At 41.0% G+C, this 21776-nt stretch overlaps 1 protein-coding gene across 5 annotated transcripts in view; it reads left to right on the top strand.

The window, feature by feature from the left end:
• Window positions 1–21776, top strand: part of AHCYL2 (adenosylhomocysteinase like 2) — a 168215-nt gene that overhangs the window by 20158 nt on the left and 126281 nt on the right. The window lies entirely within an intron of this gene.

The raw sequence follows: 21776 nt of genomic DNA, 5'->3' as shown, positions 1-21776 counted from the left end.
TCCAAAAGTACACTTTGTTCAAGGGGGCAATATGTCTTCAGTTCCCATAGACTTAGCCAATCATGTGCATGAATTAACTGCCCTTTGGCAATTGTGAGGGCAAAATGCTTGGCTAAAATTTGTGTTGAGGAAGGGTGCTTGCAAAACGGGCATTGCCGCTTAACTTTTCATTGGGGGGCCAGGTGGTTTCCTGTGTTATCAATGGTCTTCATCTGCTTGACCCCATTACACCAAAACAGTGGGCTTGAGTAACTTGTTAAGTAGTTAGATCTTCTCCAGTAAATAAGAATCTTGTGTCATAAGAGATCCTAGGATCATGGATAGCGTGCTTCGACTACAATTAAAATTTTGAGGTGGCAACATGGGCAATTATATACCTTCAATGATCATTATGATCTAACAGCATCTCCTTTGGCTATAGTGTAGGTGTAGGCATATATCAAATGATCTTCATTCATTCCAGTTATATATTGAGGCCTCTTCACATTGTGTTGTGAATTAATTGTGCTTTAAATTCAATAAAGAGAGAGCATGGAAATGACCTCATTAGTGAGTTGCTGTTGCACACTCACCCAGGCTGCATTTCATTGACTGCAAAGAAGCATATTAATGATCAGTACCTTGTATGGTATCTGCCAGGAGTGTTAGGATTAGGAAAGTGGCTGGACAGATTTCATAATTTTGGCAAGGAAGGCAAGACGGTTCACAAAAATGCATTTACAGTTTGTATAACAGTGTTTAACTGTTTGCCTACACTTACACCATGATCACACTTTTGCATTGCAGTAATGTAAAATGTGGTACTGCACCATGCATGCCTTAGTATGGTGCCATTAAATTTTAATGGCACCCCAGCACACTAAAGCAATTCAGCTGCATCATTCATTGCTTTGGTTAGGAAACAATGTAAGGTTGTAATCTTGGCTGCACGTAGGTGCATAGCAACCCATTTAGAATGAATAGGCTGCCTTAACACATGTGAACACACATCTTAAGGTTTAAAGGCAAATTGTTTTTGTTTTTTTAGTTTTGGCTAGAGTGAGGAGTTATTAGAATGCTGGCATCTGTGCCCCCATTAGGGAGGTTTACCCTCTCAATTTGTCCTGTTTACCATTATCGTTGACCGTGAAAGAAAATCCAAAATTTTAGGTTGTCCCCAGAAAAATAAGAGGGGAAATCTTTTCATGGGGACACTAGTTCTGGTGACCTGGGGGGCCCCAAGGAGTTACCTTAATTTGCAGGGATTTCCTCTTACTTCCTGTTTGGCTATGGGACAGGAAGTGAAGGGAAATCTCTGTAATGGGACATATGGCAGAAAATCTGATGGGTTCTAACTTTCCCTTACTCTAACCAAAATGAAGGAAAAAATCTGCCTATAGTTCTACTTTAACACTGCACAGGTGTGTTTTTACCTTTTAATGCCTTACTGAGATAATCCTTCCCTTTTTATAGCTTTTCTTGGTGAGCTTATTTTCGAATATCTTCAATAAGTTGTTTTTACCCATTTACTAAAATCTGATACACATCATCACAATGTAATTTAGAAAGTAACTGTCAATTTTGTTAAACTGACCTTCATCCCATTAAAAAAAAAACAAAAAAAAAAAAACGCTAAGGCAACTCTGCATGGAGATTCTAAAACATCTTAAAGTAATTTTTTAAAATGTAATAGTAGTCCCTTTACTTACATAGAATTTAATCTTTCTTACTAGTTTAGTGAGGCACTGGTGACAGCCCCAGCTTCACATACTCCTCCTGGAAATGCCTCATCACCAGTGTCTTCCAAGAATGTCTTGTCGGGACACTCGTCACATCTTGCGCCCCCCCTTAGATTGTGTACAGAGATGCGTGCTGAGTGTGTGGATGAAGAAACTATTCCAGGAAATAAAAGGTATAGTGAATCATCTGCCCTGTGCTAAAATTGGCTGCTGGGAAAGGAGCGCAGGGTATACAAAAGGAAAATTATTTCCATGAAACCAAAGCCTGCTGTGATGGGTAAATGTTTCCTTTAAATTTGTCTTTTCAAAACTTTTTTTGAAGGTGGCTTTTCGTTTTGATAATGTGTTAAAAGTTTGCTTTAAATCTGTAGCTTTCATTGATATACTTTGGTAAGTGTTCAGACACCTCCCTTTTTATTAGGACCATAGCACATTGTCCCCAAAGCTTGTCACCTTCTTAAAATGTTGTTTCTTAACCCACTGGCTTCAAAAGCTTCTGAATCATAGACTTGAAAAAAGTATGCAAATCAGGAATGTTCAAAGCCTACTTGTTCTTTTAATGGTGAATCAGACTCTTGAAGATGGTACAACAACCATGCAATTGGTATTTGGTGAAGTCAACAATTGCAGCTTACATCTCCTTAAAAGAGAAATATGGGGCTTTACCAAAATGAACATCCATACTGCCCTCCATGATGCTGCATCTGTCCCACGTCCACTCTAAGACCAAGAACTGAGTGTTCACTTAACTGTTCATCACACAGTTCTTGGTCTACTCTGAGTGGAGAGCAGTGACCCTTGGGTTCTCCTCTGCTCCTCCAGCACTCACTGGAGATCTAAGCTGGGGAGGAGGAAGGAGCATCTGGCTCTCAACCATGAGGCCAACTGTCATTCAGGCAGTGGGGTGCATCCCTATGATTTTGTCAATGCTTTGAGCGGCTCTGTGAGGTCAGCTGACAGCTGGAAGTAGCCTGTCAGTGGACTCTGGGTCACAGGAAGACAGAAGTAATTGAACTCCTGTGACTCCCAAGAGAAGTATGGCCAGAAAAAACTTTGGCCTTCTGTTTTTAAGAGAGGTTTCCATGAAGACATTGGGGTTGATTTGCTAAAACTAGAGAGTCCAAAATCTGGTACAGCTCTGCGTAGAAGCCAATCAGCTTCCAGGTTTTCTTCGTCAAAGCTTACTGTTATTAAAGTCAGGGCCCTGCATTTACTAAATTTGGTCTCTAACAGAGCATGGAAATGCAATTATTTTAGTAAATATAAACTGAAAAATACCTTTTCTCATCAGCAGGTTGCTGTCTTGTGACTTCTATCAGTGCCAGCTGAGCACTGGTTAAAGCTTGTCGGAGGAGTTTTCATTCTCTCACTGCTCTGAGATTGCATAACCCCTGACCCTCTGTCTGGACAGTACTGATTGGTCCTGTGCTGATCACATGCACGCTCCAAGGTAAAATAAACTCTCAAGCAGTACACACCAAACTGAGCATGTGCAGTGTCCCCAAGGTTCTGTTCTGTCAGTAGATGAAATGGGAAATTGGAAGAAGGGGAGGATCAGCGAAGTCAGGATCAAACCTTCTTTTTACTCAATGCAAGGGATTAACCCCTTAAGTTCCACAGTGAGTATAACAAGCATGCTTTATTGCATATACAGACGGATTTTATTGTTGTGGATTTAATTGAATAATCTGAAGTTAGAAGGTGATAGGCTACCATGCACAGCTGCACCAGATTTTGCACTCTCCGGTTTTATTAACTCTCTCCCAATGAGTTCAGAATTTAGTTTCTGATCTCTGCAGCAAGGTGATTCTAGCAGGGAACAATCAAACTAGTTGTACTCCAAGTAGGTTATCGCCTCTAATGTGAAAAAAATGCAGGAATGAGTACCTTATGCAGAAGACCTCTTTCATGGAAATCCTGTCATGCACATTGCCTGATCTATTCATTTAAGCAAAAGTGCAGTTTTTATGTTGCAGGTAAATGGAACCTTTGTTTCTGCCGTTCAAGAAGCCCTCTTATTATCATTCTGGTTTCAGGATAGATACTGGAGAGAACGGAATGGTGATATCTGCTGCATTTGGTTAGCTTCTCTTGATTAGAGAGAGACAGTGATCTTTATGCACTCAGAGATTGCCTGAGGCATGCTCCTCCTTTCTAGGGAGCTTTTGCTTCTCACTAGACCTCCATAAGGCTTTTGATAGCTTCATGTTACTTTCTATTTACTACCTTGAAGGCCTTTGGGTTCTGCCCCATCTTCATTTCTCTATTGTAATCTTTTTATATATTTCTCCTTCAGCTCAAGTTTCCATCAGAGGATACAGATCATCAATGTTCCCTATCCGACGCACGAGACAGGGTTGTCCACTCTTTTTTACTTTTCGCCCTAGCAATTGAGCCCTTAGCCATAGCAATTTGTTCACATCCCAACATTAACAGTATCAGTTGTGGGCAACAAGAACATAAATGTGCTTTATTCGTGGACGATGTTCTTATGTATATTACTGATCCCACAGTCATGTTGCTTAATTTATTTTCCCTTCATCATTTTTCCCAAATTTCCAGACTCTCTCTGAACCCTCAAAACAACTGCACTTAATGTCTCCCTGCCTCCTTCCGTGGTGCGGTCCCTCCCAGGATGTCTATCATTTTCAATGGGCACAATGTTCCCTGCCTTATTTAGGGATTCAGTTGACGTCCTATATTGAGACTCTGTATGGAACTAATTATCCTATGCTTTTTAAAAAGACCTTCGTCGCTGAGTGGACTATTCTTTATCCTGGTTTGGCAGAATCCACTCAATTAAAATGATTTTTTTTTACCTAGGCTTTACTATTTTAGGACCTAACCAATAGCAGTACCGAGGGGAGATTTACTATGTCTACAGGCAGAAGTCCTTCACTTTATCTGGAGCAACAGAAAGCACCGGATGAGCAAACTAACACTGTTCATTTCAAAACCGTGAGGTGGGCTTGGCCTTTCAAATATTCAAGCTTACTTTCAGGCTGCTCAAATTGCCCAATTTGCCTATACTACGGCCATTGGGCCTGCTTCCCTTTTTGGTTTCCATAGAGGCCATTACCTGCTATCTCTTTGCGCTTGGCTCCCTAATGTGTCTTCCTAGCCGCTTACGTTCTCCTATATTATGTCCATCTTTTTCACATTCGCTGGCAGTCTGGGGTAGAGTATGCCACTGCAAGTTCCTATTTTCTCCACATAAACCCTTCCCCCCTCCCCCCACATCTTTTTCAAGCCAGTTTTTCCACCTGGTTTAGTACCTGCATCAATGGTGTTTTAACAAAGGACTAATTAGGATTGGCAATTATCTTGATGGGAATCGATTATACCCTCTACTTACAGATTCCCCCAAAACTAACTTACAGATGCCCCCAAATTAAATTTTTAGATATAACCAAATGGTATCTTTTCTATGATCCAAACTTAATTTACTAGATGGGCCTCTTGCTCTCACATCCTTTCAACTTTCTTGCCAGTTCTATACGCTTCCCTCACTGACCCGACTTCTAAGCTCCCCTATATTCAATGGGAACGAGATTTGAACCTAACTTTTGACCTACCTGAATGGCAGGACATTGCCTATGCCTTATCTAAAGAGTCTATTAATACAACCCTCATAGAAGCTAATTATAAAACACTACTATGATGGTACTTTGTCTCTTCAAAGGTTGCGAAAATGCATCCATCTGTGTCACTTGCATGTTTCCGGCGCTGTGGCCAGGTGGGGACCATATACTATACTATATCTGGTGGCATTGTCCTATAGTAATTAGGTTCTGCATTCGGATGTTTAATCTGATCTACTCTGACGGGAATAAATATCCGCAGGACTCCTGAAACTGCTTTTTTTTGTTTTTTTCCCCAAAATATCCTGATGCTGTCCCTAAGAGATCAACAAAACTAATTACTTATTTACTTCTGGAAGCAAGAATTACTATTGCCAAGTATTAGAAACAGTCGATGATCCCTCTTGACTACGTCAAGAATAAACTTAACTGGATCATGGTTAATGATAAGCTCACCTGTATCCTTAACTATACTACACAAAAATTGGCCACACTTGGGATCCTTGGATTTGGTATATCTCCTTGATGGGTCCCAGGTTGACCATCTCTCTACCTTTTTTCCTTTCCTGTTTTTTGCTGCATTTTTCCTGACTATTTTACATTGGTTTTAGGGCTCTAGTAGATCTGACTCGGAACATTTTTGGACACCTGCATATTTGGGGGGGGTCGCTAAGGTTTACCGCGTCTCTGGGCCTGTGGAGACAAGGTTTACATTTGCTGTTTCTAATGAAGACTACCGTATCTTTCGCTCCATAAGACACATTTTTTTCTCTCCCCAAAAATGGGGGGGGGGGAATGTCTGTGTCTCTTATGGAGCGGCTGGCCCGGTATTCCCCCCATCGCCTCTGTTAGAATACCGCTTGGCTATTCTGTGCAGCAAAATCTGCTCCTCGGTCCAGTGGTGTTCTTATCACCTCATCTTTAGTGTGCGCACCCGGCTGTGACAGCTTGCGGCTTCACAGCCGGGTGCCCACTGTCCATGCATGAGAAGCGCTGCGCTTTGTGAATGGCCCCGTAGTCTTCTGGAACCTGTCACGTGTCCCAGAAGACTTTGGGGAGAGAGGCGATCACAGCGGAAGTGGGAAACGAGTACCTGTCAAATTCGTACTGGGGCACTGGACTGTGGAGGGGGAGTGGGCGGCTGACTCAGGCTCTCAGTGGTTTGTTGAGAGGCTGAGCCAGGTGCCACTCCAGCCTCTGGGGTGGATCTCAACTTTAAAGTGGGGATCCTTCCCCAGCCTGAACCAGCTGAGTGACGTCAGCCGACAGCTGGCTTTAGCCCGCTGTCAGCTGAAAACTGGTCACAGGAGCGCAGTTTGTTCCACAGGAGAAGTACTGTCAAAAGAGCTTTGACTGTACTTCTTGGTTCTAAAGTCAAAAGGCTTTTTACCTTAACGCGTTATCTGCATTAAAGTGAAAGTTTTGTTAAAATCTAACGACGGATAAACCTACTTTCACCCCCATTCTAAGCCTGTTCTAGCCAGGGTTGTTGACATTTTTTTTAAAAAACTACTTGTCCAAGGGACTAAATCGAGGTCCCAATCTTCTTGTCCTGATGATAGAAAAAATAAATAAATAATTTTAAAAGCTGTATTTAAATCTGAGGTGCTTTTGGGAATGCATGGGGCTTTTAAAAATGAAAGGGGCTTTATGGAAACGTAAACTGTTAATGTTAACATTGCGTTGTGTATCTCACTTCCCTGCCTGTCTCTGGCACCGCACCCGGGGACTAGCTGGGAGGGGAGAGACCTTGTGTGTATTTAGTACCGATTGGGTGCTCGTCAGGAAAGAGAAATGTCGGGCTATCTTAATGCTCAGCAGAAGCACATCATCTGAGCACGTAAATGAGGCGCCAGCTCCAATGAGAAAACAAAACTTTATTCCTTCAGGTTACCTTTGCACACGGAAGCACTTGAGTGTTCAGTACATGTGCATGCTGAGCAGCCATATCAAGCTCTGGTGTCTGCTTTGTTAAAGGAGAAGTTCCTTTAAAAATAAATAAATAAATAAATGCACATTTTTTGCAGGTAAAAACAAATGTGTATTTAATTTTTTTAGAAGCCTGGAAAGCTTTGCACCAGCAATCAGCAGATCACTGGTTCAATGCAGGACTCCTTTAGACTGTCAATGTAATCTGTCTGTCCATACATCACAAGGGTAGGCAGTTCCACACTGACAGGAAGAATCAATTAACTACCAGAGTGCTCAACAGCACTGTGGTAGTTAATTGAGAACTACAAGCCAACATCTGCAAAAGAGTTGATTCATCCACAGAACTCTGTGAATGGATGACGCAGCCGTGTGGGTGGAGCCCTGAACAGCCATGCTTTTTTCAAAAAGTGACAGCGGGTGCGGAGAACTTCTCCCCATACTGCTGTCAGAGGGCCTGTTACATGTACCACCCTAAAAAATGGGTGGAACATGTAACATGTTTCCAAAGGTGTACTTATCCTTTTCTCCTTTTTTGCTGCTAGAGCCCTTTTTTCATTTGACCTGGTGCTGCTGTTCTGAATTTAACTGTAGTCTTTGCTTTTAATATGGTGTTACTATCTGAAACGTTGAAGTGCTGTTTTGAGACGATACTTTCTTCTTGAAAAGGAAAGTGCTGAGAAACATGAAGTGACATCAGTATGATAAATTATCCAGGCAGTGTGTAAAGGCATATTGGAAGGTACAGAACAAAATGTGAAACATCTGCATGGGTAAGGTGAGGATTCCACTTTAAATGCTGTAGGCCTGGCTTCTTTGTGGAAGACATTTTTAGAATGAAATCCTAGATAATAGTTTGTATTACGCTCTAACCAGTTTTTCTGCCATGGATTAATGCTAAAGCTAGCAGCTCAGTATGGAGTAAAAGCATGTTCTGTATTATGATTCATAGCTGATAATATGTAGAATGATCACCCCAGACATATCTGCACAGTATGAACTGATAATGCTTAACGTTCACATTACAGAAGAGCTACATTACCTAATTATTGTATCCTTATTAGTACAAGTGATGCAAATAAAATCATTTTGGTATGCTTTGAAGCTTAACTTGTTAGCGTCTTTATCTGGTCTGTGTACATCCATGATGAACTAGCCACAATTGCTGGCTGAATGGGACTACACCTCTGGGTACAAAGCAATCTCTTTAGCAGCAGTGCGGGAGGATGGGGGAGGAGAGGAGCGACTGTGACGAAATCACTATATCCTTGGCAACTGCTACAGGATAAAGGCTGAATGCATGATCTGTTCTACTGTGCCTCTCTGCATTCATTTGTATTTTTTTTTCCTTCCATGTGACTGATACTTTAGGCATTTAACCCACATGCCCCAACCTATATTGCAATAGATTTTAGTGCAGAACATTTTAATATGTCTCTTTATGTGTTTTTAAGAAATAAAATGTAACAGGTTTAATTAAATACATGCAAAGGTGGACAAATGTGTTGGTACCCTTACAGCTCGATGAAACTATGCTTCATTCTGAAAAGTGATGAAATTAAAAGTGATTGTCTTATGTATACCTTCATGTCTTTGGTATGTGAGAGTAATGACTCATGAACACGACTGCCTGGAACTGTACAATACAACGTTCACACACATTTCCCACCTGGGAGCCCCAGGTGGTGGGTACAGCTGCCCCATAGACATGAATGACTGTCTCTGTTCGAGTATATGGTGGTACCTCTGTAGACCTGCCTACCTTGTGCAAAACTCTGAATGCACATGGAGCAAATAAAGTGTGAAAAATTATAAAAACATTAGAATTTGTCAAGTTAAAATGTATTTCCAGCTAAAAATAAATTATTTAAATAACCCATTAATGCTAGAAATAATAAAGCTTTTGCTGCAGTACTTGAATTTAGTCTGAAGCTGTACCTCGCAATACTTCCTTGAAGGAGTGTCGTGTGTTTTTTTTTTTTTTTTTTTTGTTCTTTTTTTCCCTAGACTTCATCTTTATAGTGTATCTAAACCAAAGAACAAAAAATTAAATATCGAATGTAGCCACCACATCTAAAGACTGGTAGACTGCAGAATTTCTTTTTCAGGCTTTTTATTTTTGCTTGGTTATCTGATGGGAACTTACTGGCCTTAGGCTGACAAAGCTCACTTGTAGTGCATCTATGAAGGATCATATTGTCACTCTAGGAAGTGTTGGGACTACAAACACCTCCCCTTTCTTTTTGTCCATAGCATAGGGTAGGTGATCTGCAGTCCTACCAGTCCCTAATTGTTTGAAATAACAGTGCACAGGAGAAACACTATCTCACAGAAGTGGGTACACCTCTAACATTTTTGTAAATATTTTATTACAGCTTTTCATGTGACACTGAAGAAATGACACTTTGCTACAATGTAAAGTAGTGAGTGTACAGCTTGTATAACAGTGTAAATTTGCTGCCCCCTCAATATAACTCAACACACAGCCATTAATGTCTAAACCTCTGGCAACAAAAGGGAGTAAGCCCCTAAGTGAAAATGTCCAAATTGGGCCCAAAGTGTCAATATTTTGTGTGGCCACCATTATTTTCCAGCACTGCCTTAACCCTCTTGGGCATGGAGTTCACCAGAACTTCACAAGTTGCCACTGGAGTCCTCTTCCACTCCTCCATGGCGACATCACGGAGCTGGTGGATGTTAGAGACCTTGCGCTCCTCCACCTTCCGTTTGAGGATGGCCCACAGATGCTCAATAGGGTTTAGGTCTGGAGACATGCTTGGCCAGTCAATCACCTTTACCCTCAGCTTCTTGAGTAAGGCAGTGGTCATTTTGGTGGTGTTTGGGGTCGTTATGTTGGAATACTGCCCTACGGCCCAGTCTCCGAAGGGAGTATGTCACAGCACATGTTGTCATTCATGGTTCCCTCAATGAACTGTAGCTCCCCAGTGCCGGCAGCACTCATGCAGCCCCAGACCATGACACTCCCACCACCATGCTTGACTGTAGGCAAGACACACTTGTCTTTGTACTCCTCACCTGGTTGCCGCCACACACGCTTGACACCATCTGAACCAAATAAGTTTATCTTGGTGTCATCAGACCACAGGACATGGTTCCAGTAATCCATGTCCTTAGTCTGCTTGTCTTCAGCAAACTGTTTGCAGGCTTTCTTGTGCATCATCTTTAGAAGAGGCTTCCTTCTGGGATGACAGCCATGCAGACCAATTTGATGCAGTGTGCAGTGTATGGTCTGAGCACTGACAGGCTGACCCCCCCCCCGCCCCACCCAATTCAACCTCTGCAGTAATGCTGGCAGCACTCATACGTCTATTTCCCAAAGACAACCTCTGGATATGATGCTGAGCACGTGCACTCAACTTCTTTGATCAACCATGGCGAGGCCTGTTCTGAGTGGAACCTGTCCTGTTAAACCACTGTATGGTCTTGGCCACTGTGCTGCTGCTCAGTTTCAGGGTCTTGGCAATCTTCTTATAGACTAGGCCATCTTGATGTAGAGCGACAATTTTTTTTTTTTCAGATCCTCAGAGTTCTTTGCCATGAGGTGCCATGTTGAACTTCCAGTGACCAGTATGAGAGAGTGAGAGCGATGACACCAGATTTAACACACCTGCTCCCCATTCATACTGGAGACCTTGTAACACTGAGTCACATGACACCGGGGAGGGAAAATGGCTAATTGGGCCCAATTTTTCACTTACCCCTGGTTCACATCTGTGCGGGTGGTGCCGCTGCGGATCCGCACAATATTCCGTGCAGCCGCATGGCTCGCACAGAGGAATGCAGACCCGCGGGCAGGTGCCATTAATTCTAATGGCATGCCGCCTGCACTGGAAATCACAACTGTACTGGGAACTGAGGTTCCCACGCGGGCTGCGTTTTCCGAAGAAGTGCAGGGATGACTTCTCTGCATGTCCCAGGGCACAGGAGTCAATTCAAATTAATGGGCTCTCATGCCTGCGCAAAACACGGCCCGCAGGAACGTTGTGATGTGAGCCTAGCCTTAGGGGTGTACTCACTTTTGTTGCCAGTGGTTTAAACATTAATGGCTGTGTTGAGTTATTTTGAGGGGACAGCAAATTTACACTGTTATACAAGCTGTACACTCACTACTTTACATTGTAGCAAAGTGTCAATTCTTCAGTGTTGTCACATGAAAAGATATAAAATATTTACATAAATGTGAGGGGGGTACTCACTTCTGTGAGATACTGTAGCACTGTATTTCTAAGATTGACAGGTATTTTTGGACTTATTGAAAAGATCAGAAAACTTTCAATGGTATGTTAGACTAGATGGGAGCAAATATGGCTTGGCTTTTTTTTTTTTTTTTTTCCAATTCAAATGGAAGTTTTGGCTTTTAAATATAAAAAATTTACCATGTTGCAAGACTAGCTTCACACCTGTGTGGATGATTGCTGCTGCGGGTCCCACAGCTGCAACTAAACGCACAGAAAAACGTGCTGCTACTCAGATGTGTGCTGGTGCCATTAATCATAATGGCACCCACACACACTGGAAATTGCAGCGGACACTTCCCAAGCTGGGAACTGCACTGCACTTGCGGTTTCTGTGCGAGCCGTTTAAAAAATGGATCAGGGACATTCCCTGCATTTTCTGGAGACATGGCAGCCCATTCATATTCTAGTTTTGTGAAATATTTCCCTAAAGCTCACATTACAGTCTGACTGTACATTCTCCATTAGTTTGAATATGTCCTTGTATTACAATCTATCTATTCAATTTCTATCTCATCAAGCAGACCTCTGTATTACAATTTCGGCAGCTCAAAGGGCTCGTTTACACCAAGCTCCTTGTGTAGTTCTGTGTTTGCATGAATCTATAATGTGTTTGCAGTACATTTTTGTTTTTGTTTTTTTTGTTTTTTTTTTAAGGTATTTATGGATTTGTTTGTGTTGTATGTTTTATGTGGGGGAAAATGCAGCATTTTTTTTGTTTTTAAATGCGCATGAAAGCACTGCAATGGTGTCAGCTAGGCTCATTGAAATACAATTTTTGCATATGAATTCATAATGTGTTTAAAACATGTTTGACTGCGTGTGGTGTAAATGAGCCCTGAAGAAGACTGTAGAAATTGTAATGTGTGGTGAGCTTAAGTGATACCAGGGTCAGGAATAAAACATTTTTTTGACAGCATAAGGCATAAAGCAATTTCTAGCAAGCACATTTGTGAAAGGTGAAGTGTACATGTGCATTTCCATTAACCCTTCCTGTATAATCACATGACACATAGGATCTGGCGAAAATAGCCTTGTGCAACTTTAAAGTAATTGGCATTGCACGACTCAATCTCCTTTAAAACAATTCTTAATAAAAACGAGCAGTACAGTTGTATGGAAAGTTACAGAATTTTCATAGTCGCTTGCATCTAATGTTGACCTTCTGTATTGTGCTAAAGTCCTTATTAAAAGCAGATAAGAGCATGACCTCAGTGTTGCTGGTACTTAAAAGCTGTTTCTTATGATAAACCACCTCATTGAGCTGTATTCATTTGGATACTATCCTAAGCTGACTACAGCTTCCAACATGTATGGCAGGTCACAAGTTGCTTGTTTCTAACTTAGGCAAAGTTCACGTCTGTGTGGCTCTGTGAACCCCAGTTTGCACCGGCACAGCAGCCAATTCATTTGAATGGGCGGTCATGACTCCATCAATAGTGCAGGGACATTTTCCCTGTGTTTCAGGAGTTGTAAGTCCGCACAGGAACCATAAGTGCAGTGTGGATCCCAGTGCCGGAGCAATTTCCAATGCTCCTGCGTTTTTCTGTGCAGGTGGTTGCAGCTGCGGGAACAGGTGTGTTCCTGCAGCAGTAATCGCCTGCAAAGATGTGAACCTAGCCTTATGCAGGCCATAGACGGGTCGCACATCGGCCGATTTTTCGAACGATAAACGAAAAAATCGGTCGTTCGTTAAGTCGATGTTACCACCGATTAAAAAAATCGGCCGACTAAATCCTAAAGTTCACCCCATATAACAGCCAAACTTGTGTCCCTTGCAGGTCACGGCTCATGCGCAGATTTTTTTATCGTTAAAACGATCGGCTGCAAATTTTCTATCATGACCGATAATCTCAAAGTGCAAAAAACCCGAAAACCGGCCGACCAATTAACCCACTAACAGTGCGAAAATTGGCCGATTTTTTATTTCAGCCGAAAAATCGGCCGATTTTTCGAATTGTCTATGGCCGGCATTAAAGTGGTTTTCAAGTCTAGAACCAAGCTTACTGCTGTCCCTTCCCCTCTTCTACCTCATACTAACTACCCTTTAAAAAGAAGATGCTCATACATCTCTGTCCTTGAGGTGCTCTGGTCCCCAGTGGCTAGCTTCAGTGAAGAGGAGAGAGTGTGGACAATGGATGGAAGACCTGGGCGGTGACCATAGGCTTACTATGGAGCATCTGTTGTCCCTTCTTTCCTCTGAAGCAGCGGCTCCCGGGTAGTTGGTAGTGATTAAAAGGGGATGGCAGCAGTTTTAAGCTTAGAGCCTGGAAATTCCACTTTAAATGTTTGGTTTTCAAACCCAGAACCTTCACATACTTGCTATAACACTTGCCATAACATAATACTTGCCATAACATAACATACTTTGCATACTTGCCATAACACAATCATCAGTCCCTCCCCTCATGCCAGGGTACTAGGTGTAATCCTAGACTCCCATCTGTCCTTCCAGCCCCAAATCCAATCGCTGTCCAAATCTTGTAGACTTCACCTCCGCAACATCTCCAAGATACGCCCGTTCCTAACCCTGGAAACCATTAAGCAACTTATTCACTCCCTTGTCATATCACGCCTCGACTATTGTAACTCCCTCCTCATTGGCCTACTGAATCGCAGGCTATTCCCTCTTCAGTCTATCATGAATGCTGCTGCCAGACTCATCCACCTTACTAACCATTCTGTATCTGCCACCCCTCTCTGCCAATCCCTCCACTGGCTTCCCATTGCCCAACAGATAAAATTCAAAACACTGACATATAAAGCTGTTCATAACACTGCCCCAAATTACATAACCGATCTTGTCTATAAATATCACCCAAACCGTACTCTCCGCTCCTCGCAAGACCTCCTCCTCTCTAACTCCCTGGTCTCCTCCTCCCATGCACGTCTCCAGGACTTCTCCAGTGCTTCCCCCATCCTCTGGAACTCCCTACCCCAATCTATCTGAATTTTAGGCGATCACTGAAAACCTATCTCTTCAAGGAAGCCTATCCCGCCCTCTGCTAATACTGGAATCCTCTACTCTTCCAACCACTCCATCCCCACAGTTATTACCTTTTGTACCACTAATCCCTCCCTCCTAGATTGTAAGCTGCAAGGAGCAGGGCCCTCAAATCCCTCTTGTATTGAACTGTATTGTTACTGTAATTGTCTCCCACTAGAATGTAAAGCGCTGAGCAAACTGTTGGCGCTATATAAATTCTGTATAATAATAATAATAATATTTTGATTGTGCTATATTTCGCTCCCGAAATTCAGCACATCTCCTCTAACGAGAGCATTTTGAGCAGATAAGCTTGTTAAAAATGTCAGATATTGGACAAAAGTAATTGTTCTTTTGATTTGTGGGACAGAAAGGATTTGGATTCTTTTTTTTTTTCTTTTTTTTTTTTTTTTAAATACCAAATAAAACTGATAAATGCTTTACCAACGCAGTCAGTGTGTTTAGAAGTAGAGTCCTGTTTACATGGGCTTTCCGGTCAGGACCCCTTTGTGTTTTTCAGACAGACCTGATTGGATGCTCCATGCAAGTCTGTGGCAGGTGGATGTAAGCGAATGTGTGTCTTTTTATATCTGCCCACCTCAGAGTCTGCCCAGTTCCATTATAAAAGGGAAAAGGTAAATGGATGCAAGTCTGTTTTTATCCAGCCGCCCATGAATCAACACAGGTCCTCTGTCAAAATGTGGAGGAAAACATCCGATTTGGCATGGGATTTGTTCATGGATTCTCTGCAGAACAGAGTGTACAAAGCCCATGTGAAAGCGCCCTTGAGCTCGGTTCACAGTAGTACGACTTGCGACACAGTCACATTACAAGTCAAAACCCATTTATTTCAATGGCACCTGTTCCAATCTATGCAACTAAAGTCACTGAGTCTTAAGGTTCCTGCACAACGTTTGATGCAACTTTCTTGTGACTCCAGTGCGATAGTGTAAAAGTCTCATGAATTTGCAGTCGCACTAGTGTGAACTGAGCCTTAAGCCGTTTTTAATGACACTTCCCAGAACTAAATTATGTGAGCTAGAACTTTGGTATACTGATTCTTACTGGCAATTTTATTCTGTAATGGCATTTTTTTGGTTATATTTTTAGATCTGAATACATTTTATGTTTCATGTTAGAGGCATGAAAATGTCCCATCACAAAAGTAAAGCCTTTAACTGCAGTTTGCATTTTCTTCTTACCTTTGGTGCTGTAGCAGGCCTTATAAACAGAACATTGGGACTTGTTCTGTGCAGCCTTGTTTCCTGCTTGAGATTGTGCCGGAACAAGAGCTCAGCAATTATTGTGTGGGCTGAATAATCAATGTTGGAGCCCCTATGTCAGGATGAGAAATAACTGATTCACAAGGCAGGGAACCAAAGCTCTTGCATGGAATGGCTGCTTTTCTGATACTCTGTTTAAAGATAACCGATCTTTAATATGAGTTTGGGGTTAAAATAGAAATCAAGTCTCCCATTTTTTTAGATTGCAGTCTTTTATACAGCATTTATTATTGCTGTACCTTGTGCATCCTTCGTGACCTATTACAAGCAGTGCTTTTTATGAGAAATGCAGATCTAAGTTTGTATAGTCGTTAAAGCTTGACTCTGGGCACATATTTTTCTACAATTTAAAGTAGAAGGAAAGGCAGTGCTACCACCCACTGTTTAAAGGTTGCCTCCACACTGCTCTTATATTTCCTGCATTTAAAAAAAAAAAAAAAAAAAACTTATTCCAAGTGGACATGTATGTCTGTCTTTATGACTGGTAGGAGAAAACTCTTTCAAGGCCTTAGAGCAGAGATGCCATCCCACTAGTGTCCATAGTTCTAAGGGTTTGGCACCATTGTCAGCCCTCCACAGGCACACAATCTCTTGAGATTTGCGTTCACATGTAGTGCTTTCCTAAGGTTGCAATGCTACGTCTCCATAGATAACAATACAGCAAGTGAACACGGTCACTGTAGGACTGGAAGTGTTGCTGGTAGTATTACCTGCTAAAAGTAAAGGGAAAAAATGACCCCACTCCAAAGGACAGGCAAGCTTCAGTATATTTTTTTTTTTATAATTTAAATATTTATTAATTTTCCATTTTAATTACATTTCATCATCACAATATAAATATATATATATAAAAATATATTCTATAATATTATATTAACCAACATTTCTACTTTATATACTCTATGCAACCTTTCCCCCCCTTCTCCACCCCCCACCCCGTATCCCCTCTGCCTATTCTGTCTTTTCTCTGCGTCTTCTTGTATCAGCAAGTGGAAATTTTTCTGTTATCTTTATTCTTTCCTACATCTCATATATAATCTAGCTTTTTCCCAGTTCTTCCATTTCCCATAATAAACCTCCATCTTATCTTCTTGGGTATGGCACAACCTTTCCATCTTTTTAATCTGCTCGACTCTTTCAATCCAGTCCTCTTCCTTTGGTGCCTCTATTTGCCTCCAGAACTTGGGTATCAGGGCTTTTGCAGCGTTTATATAGTACCATATCCCTGATTTTTTATATTTATTTACCGTTCTATCCGTGATGTGCAAGATACATACTTCTGGATCTAGATTTATATCTATTCCTGTCAATTTTCTTATTAAGTGGATTATTGTTTTCCAGAATATCTGGATTTTTGGGCATCCCCACCAAATATGGTATATTGTGCCTATTTCTCCGCATCCCCTCCAACACAGCAGTGTACTCTCTCCACACATCTTATTTTCTACTATTGGTGAAATGTGCCATCTTGTCAAACACTTATAGTTCATCTCTACTTCTCTCATAGAGACATTTTCGTGAGTTAATCTATACATTCTCCTCTGCTTTTCCTCATCTATCACAACTCCCATATCCATTTCCCATTTTGTTAAGTATGTTGGTTTCGTGTTTGTGTCTAGTTCAGTGAGTATTTTATAAACTCTAGCAATCCCGTGTTTCCCATCACCTTGTGTTCCCAATGTCTTTTCGAACAAGTTCCAATTGTCTCTTGTCCTTATAGGTCTTGGCAAACTTCCGACAAAACACCTCAATTGGAAATACCGCCATTCGTCTAATTTAGTGAAAATCTCTCCCTCTTTTTTTTTCAATTCGCCAAATGCTCCTATTTCGTCTCCCACCAAGATATCTCCTAATTGCACCTTATCTTTTTTAAACCACTTCCCTCCTATTTCTTCTCTACCTGGGGGGAAAAACTCTGTATTTTTTAGTGGAATCAGTGTAGAATTAAAAGTCCATTTCATACTTCTGTGTAAGTTATCCCAAATCTTTAAAACATTCAAAGTGTATGTATTTACATTGTCATTTAAACCCCTATACTGTGTTGGCACCCATATCATTCTTCCCAAGTCTATTCCACTGAGTTCATTCTCTATTCTCACCCAGCTTTTTTTATTATTAAATATCCAATCTATGGTTCTTGCCAGTATTACCGCTTTGTAATATCTTTTAAAGTCTGGGAGCCCTAAACCCCCTCTTTCTTTCCTCCTACTTAGCAGTTCGTATGACAGTCTTGGTTTTTTATTCCTCCATATGTATCTTGTTATCAATTTCTTAATTATTTTAAAGAAAATCTCTGGGAGTTTAATTGGGACCATTTGATATCTATATATGATTTTTGGTACTATTACCATTTTTACCAGATTAATACGACCCATCCATGTCAGGGTTCCTCCCTCCAATCTTTTTAATTCATCTCTTATCTCATTAATCAGTGTAATATAGTTTAGTTTATATAGATGTTTATGTGAGGCTGTGAGTTTTACTCCTAGATATTTTATATCTCTGTCTTTCCATTTAAAGGGAAATTCTTTTTGTATCTTTTCTTTTTCGTTTTTTAAGATGTTTATATTTAGAATCTCCGTTTTTGTTGGATTTATCTTTAAATTTGATAGTTCTCCGTACTCCTTTAGTGACTTCATTAAGTTTGGAAGTGTTATCCTGGGGTTTCCTACATAGAACAACAAGTCGTCTGCAAAGGCAGCAACTTTATGTTCCGTATCTCCTATCAGGATTCCCTTTACGTCTCTATTCAATCTTATTGTTGACAATAGAGGTTCTAGAGATATAACATACAGCAATGGGGACAATGGGCATCCCTGTCTTGTTCCGTTTGACATCTCAATGGGTTCTGACCTCTCCCCATTTACCCCAATGACCACCGAGGGGTATCTGTACAGCTTTCCTATCCACTCTCTCATCCTAGGCCCGATTCCCATAGCTTCCAGAGTATCCATCATGAATCTCCAGTTTACCCTATCAAACGCTTTTTCAGCATCTATAGACAGTAGTACCACCGGTTCTTTTCCCTTTTTACTCTTTTGGATTAGCATCAATGATCGTACTCCATTATCTTTTCCTTCCCTCCCTGGAACAAAACCCACCTGATCCTCATGTATCCATCCAGGCATTAGCTCTTTCAATCTGTTTGCTAGGACTTTTGCGTACAGCTTAGTATCTGTGTTCAATAGTGAAATAGGTCTATAGCTAGAACACTGAGAGGGATCTTTTCCCTCTTTCTGAATGAGCACGAGTTGGGCTTGTAATGATTCTCTTCTTACTTCCATCTCTCCACCTAGTGCATTCATGTAGTTTTTGAGTTTTGGTACTAAGATTTCACAAAATTTTTTATAGTATCTCACTGTATAACCATCTGGACCTGGGCTTTTCCCCGACACTGTCCCCTTTAATGCTAGTTTTATTTCTTCCTGTGAGATATCTGCATCTAGGGAGTTTAGTTGATCCTCATTTCATTTTAATAACCTAGCCATTTCCAGATATTTCTTTCTTTTCTGATTTTTCTCACTGTCTATAGTTTCTGAACCTTCCAAGGGGCTTATATTGTACAGTTTCCTGTAATATTCTATGAAGGCTTTGGTGATATCTTTATTTGAGTGTTTCATGTTTCCTTTAGCATCTTTTATTTTTTCTATATAATTTCTATTTTTCTTTTTCCTCAAGGCTCTCATCAGATACTTTCCAGGTCTTTCTCCCCATCTATATCTCTCACTTAAAACTCTATTATATACTTTTCTCCTCTCCTCTTCTATCATTTCTTTCAGTTCTTCCTTCTGTTTTTTTAACTTCAGCTCTATTTCTTTTGTTATTCTATTCTTATGTATTTGTTCTAATTTACCTATTTCTTCTAAGAGCTCATTCATTTTCTCCCTTCTTTCTTTTTTCTTTCTTGCCCCAATCGCCATTAATATTCCTCTTATATAAGCTTTATGTGCCTCCCACACTGTGGCTGTTGACACCTCCCCTGTCTGATTCTCCTTAAAAAAGCGTTCGATCTCCTCCCCTATTTTCTGAGCTATTTCCCTTTCCACTAAAAGTGTCTCATTCAATTTCCATCCCAGCCCTCCGCTTTTCCTTCTCCCCCATTCCATTTTCATAGTAACTGGAGCGTGGTCTGACAAAGATATTGTCTCTATGTCTACCTGGGTCAGGTGGTCAATTAATTGATGTTCTATTAATATATAATCTAATCTTGAATATCTCTTATGCATATTTGAGAAAAAAGTATAATCTCTATCTTGCGTGTGTGTAATTCTCCAGGCATCTACCAATTGACTTATGTGTAGTTCTTTTTTCAATAATTTCAGGGCCTTACTTCCTTCTGTCTTTATATGGGAGGTGGCGTCCCTTTGTGGGTCCATACAAAAATTAAAGTCCCCTGCCAGGATCAAACGTCCTTTTTTAAAGTCCATCAACTTCCTCAACACCTTTTTCAGATACTCCTCCGGTTTTTTATTAGGACAGTAAATGTTAGCCAGTGTACACTCGATCTCCTGTAACTTGCCCTTTAAGAACAAAAATCTCCCATCTGGGTCTGTTTTTCTGTCTTCCAACTCGAACCTAACGTTCTTTGCCAGGCCTATTGCTACCCCTTTTGCTCTTTTAACCGGGGAATCTGCATAATACCATGTTGGGTGATTTTTAGACCTCAGCCTAACATTTGAGCTTATCTCCAGATGTGTCTCCTGTAAAAATATCACTGAGGCATCTCTATGGTGTAATTCTTTAAATAATCTATATCTTTTCCCGGGACAGTTCAACCCATTTATGTTATATGTTATAAACTGAATCTCTTCCATCTTCCTTAAATTTCCTCTTTTCTCCTCCATCTATATTTTTTATTTCTCTCTCCTTCTCCCTTCTCACTTGCTTTTATATCATCTTTTATTTTGCAGAAAAAACAACCTCCCTCTCCCATTTCCCACCCTTCCAACCCTCCAACCCCCTCCCTCCCCCCTCCCCTCCCCCCTCCCTCCCCCCTCCCCTCCCCCCTCCCCTCCCCCCTCTTTTTAGGCCTAACATTTGCCTACTAATCATTTATGGATTAAAAATCCACCTTTGATTTGGTCCTTGGGCTAAGACTCCGTCCATGGACGACTTTCCCCTTGTCTAACCTCCCCATAACCTCCCAAGCCTCCCTGGATTTATCACCGGCAGAAAAGAGAAGAAAAAAAAAAAGAAGAAGAAATCCATAACTAAGGCAATAGAGTGGGGGTAGAAGGTGAGAGGAGGAGAAGAAAAAAAAAAAAAAAAAAAAAAAAAAAAAAAAACCTCTCTCTTTCCCCATCCCTCTCCCCCCCTCCACCTCTCCCCCCCACACATTGCCAGTTCTCTTTTCTCTTCGCTCTACTTTCTCATTGTTCTTCTTCCCAGCCAGGGATTTCCGTTCTTTGAATTTTTAAACTATCGCAAAAATTTTTCATATCTTCTGGAAACCTAAGGTATGCTGTAGTCCCATTTTTCCATCCTATTAAACATTCGGGAGTCCCCCATCTATATTGCACATTTTGTTCTTTCAACCTTTCCAGTAGGGGTCTCAAAGTTCTCCTTCTCCACAAAGTCTCTGGAGCCAGATCCGCATATATCTGTATGTCTCCTCCTTCATACTTAATTACTGATTTTCCCTTAGTCTTCTTCCAGATTTTTTCTTTGTCCCGAAGTTCATAGAATTTAACAATTATATCTCTCGGCCTTTCTTTCCCCAGGTTTCTCAGGATTTTTCCTTTTCTAAAGGTTCCTTCTATTTTAGACCTTTCCATTTCAGAGCTGTCTGTTATAATGTTAAATATTTTACAAACCACCTCTTGCAGACTTTCTCCCTTTAAGTTTTCTGAGACCCCACGTATCAAGATGTTTCTTTTCCTGTCTTTATTTTCTTGTATCTCAGCCTTATATAACAGTTTTTCTTGGATTTTCCCTATATTAGTTAGTTCTTTTTCAAGTTCAGAGATAGCCTGGGTCTGACCTTTAACTTTCTCCTCCGTTTCCTCAACTCTCTCCAAGAGGTG

The sequence above is a fragment of the Staurois parvus genome, unplaced genomic scaffold (assembly GCF_062004578.1).
Source record: "Staurois parvus isolate SC_StPar_1 unplaced genomic scaffold, SC_StPar_1.0 ptg000175l, whole genome shotgun sequence".
Classification (NCBI taxonomy): domain Eukaryota; kingdom Metazoa; phylum Chordata; class Amphibia; order Anura; family Ranidae; genus Staurois; species Staurois parvus.
The sequence above is the reverse complement of the archived record's forward strand: the minus strand, read 5'-3'. Positions and strand labels throughout refer to the sequence as shown.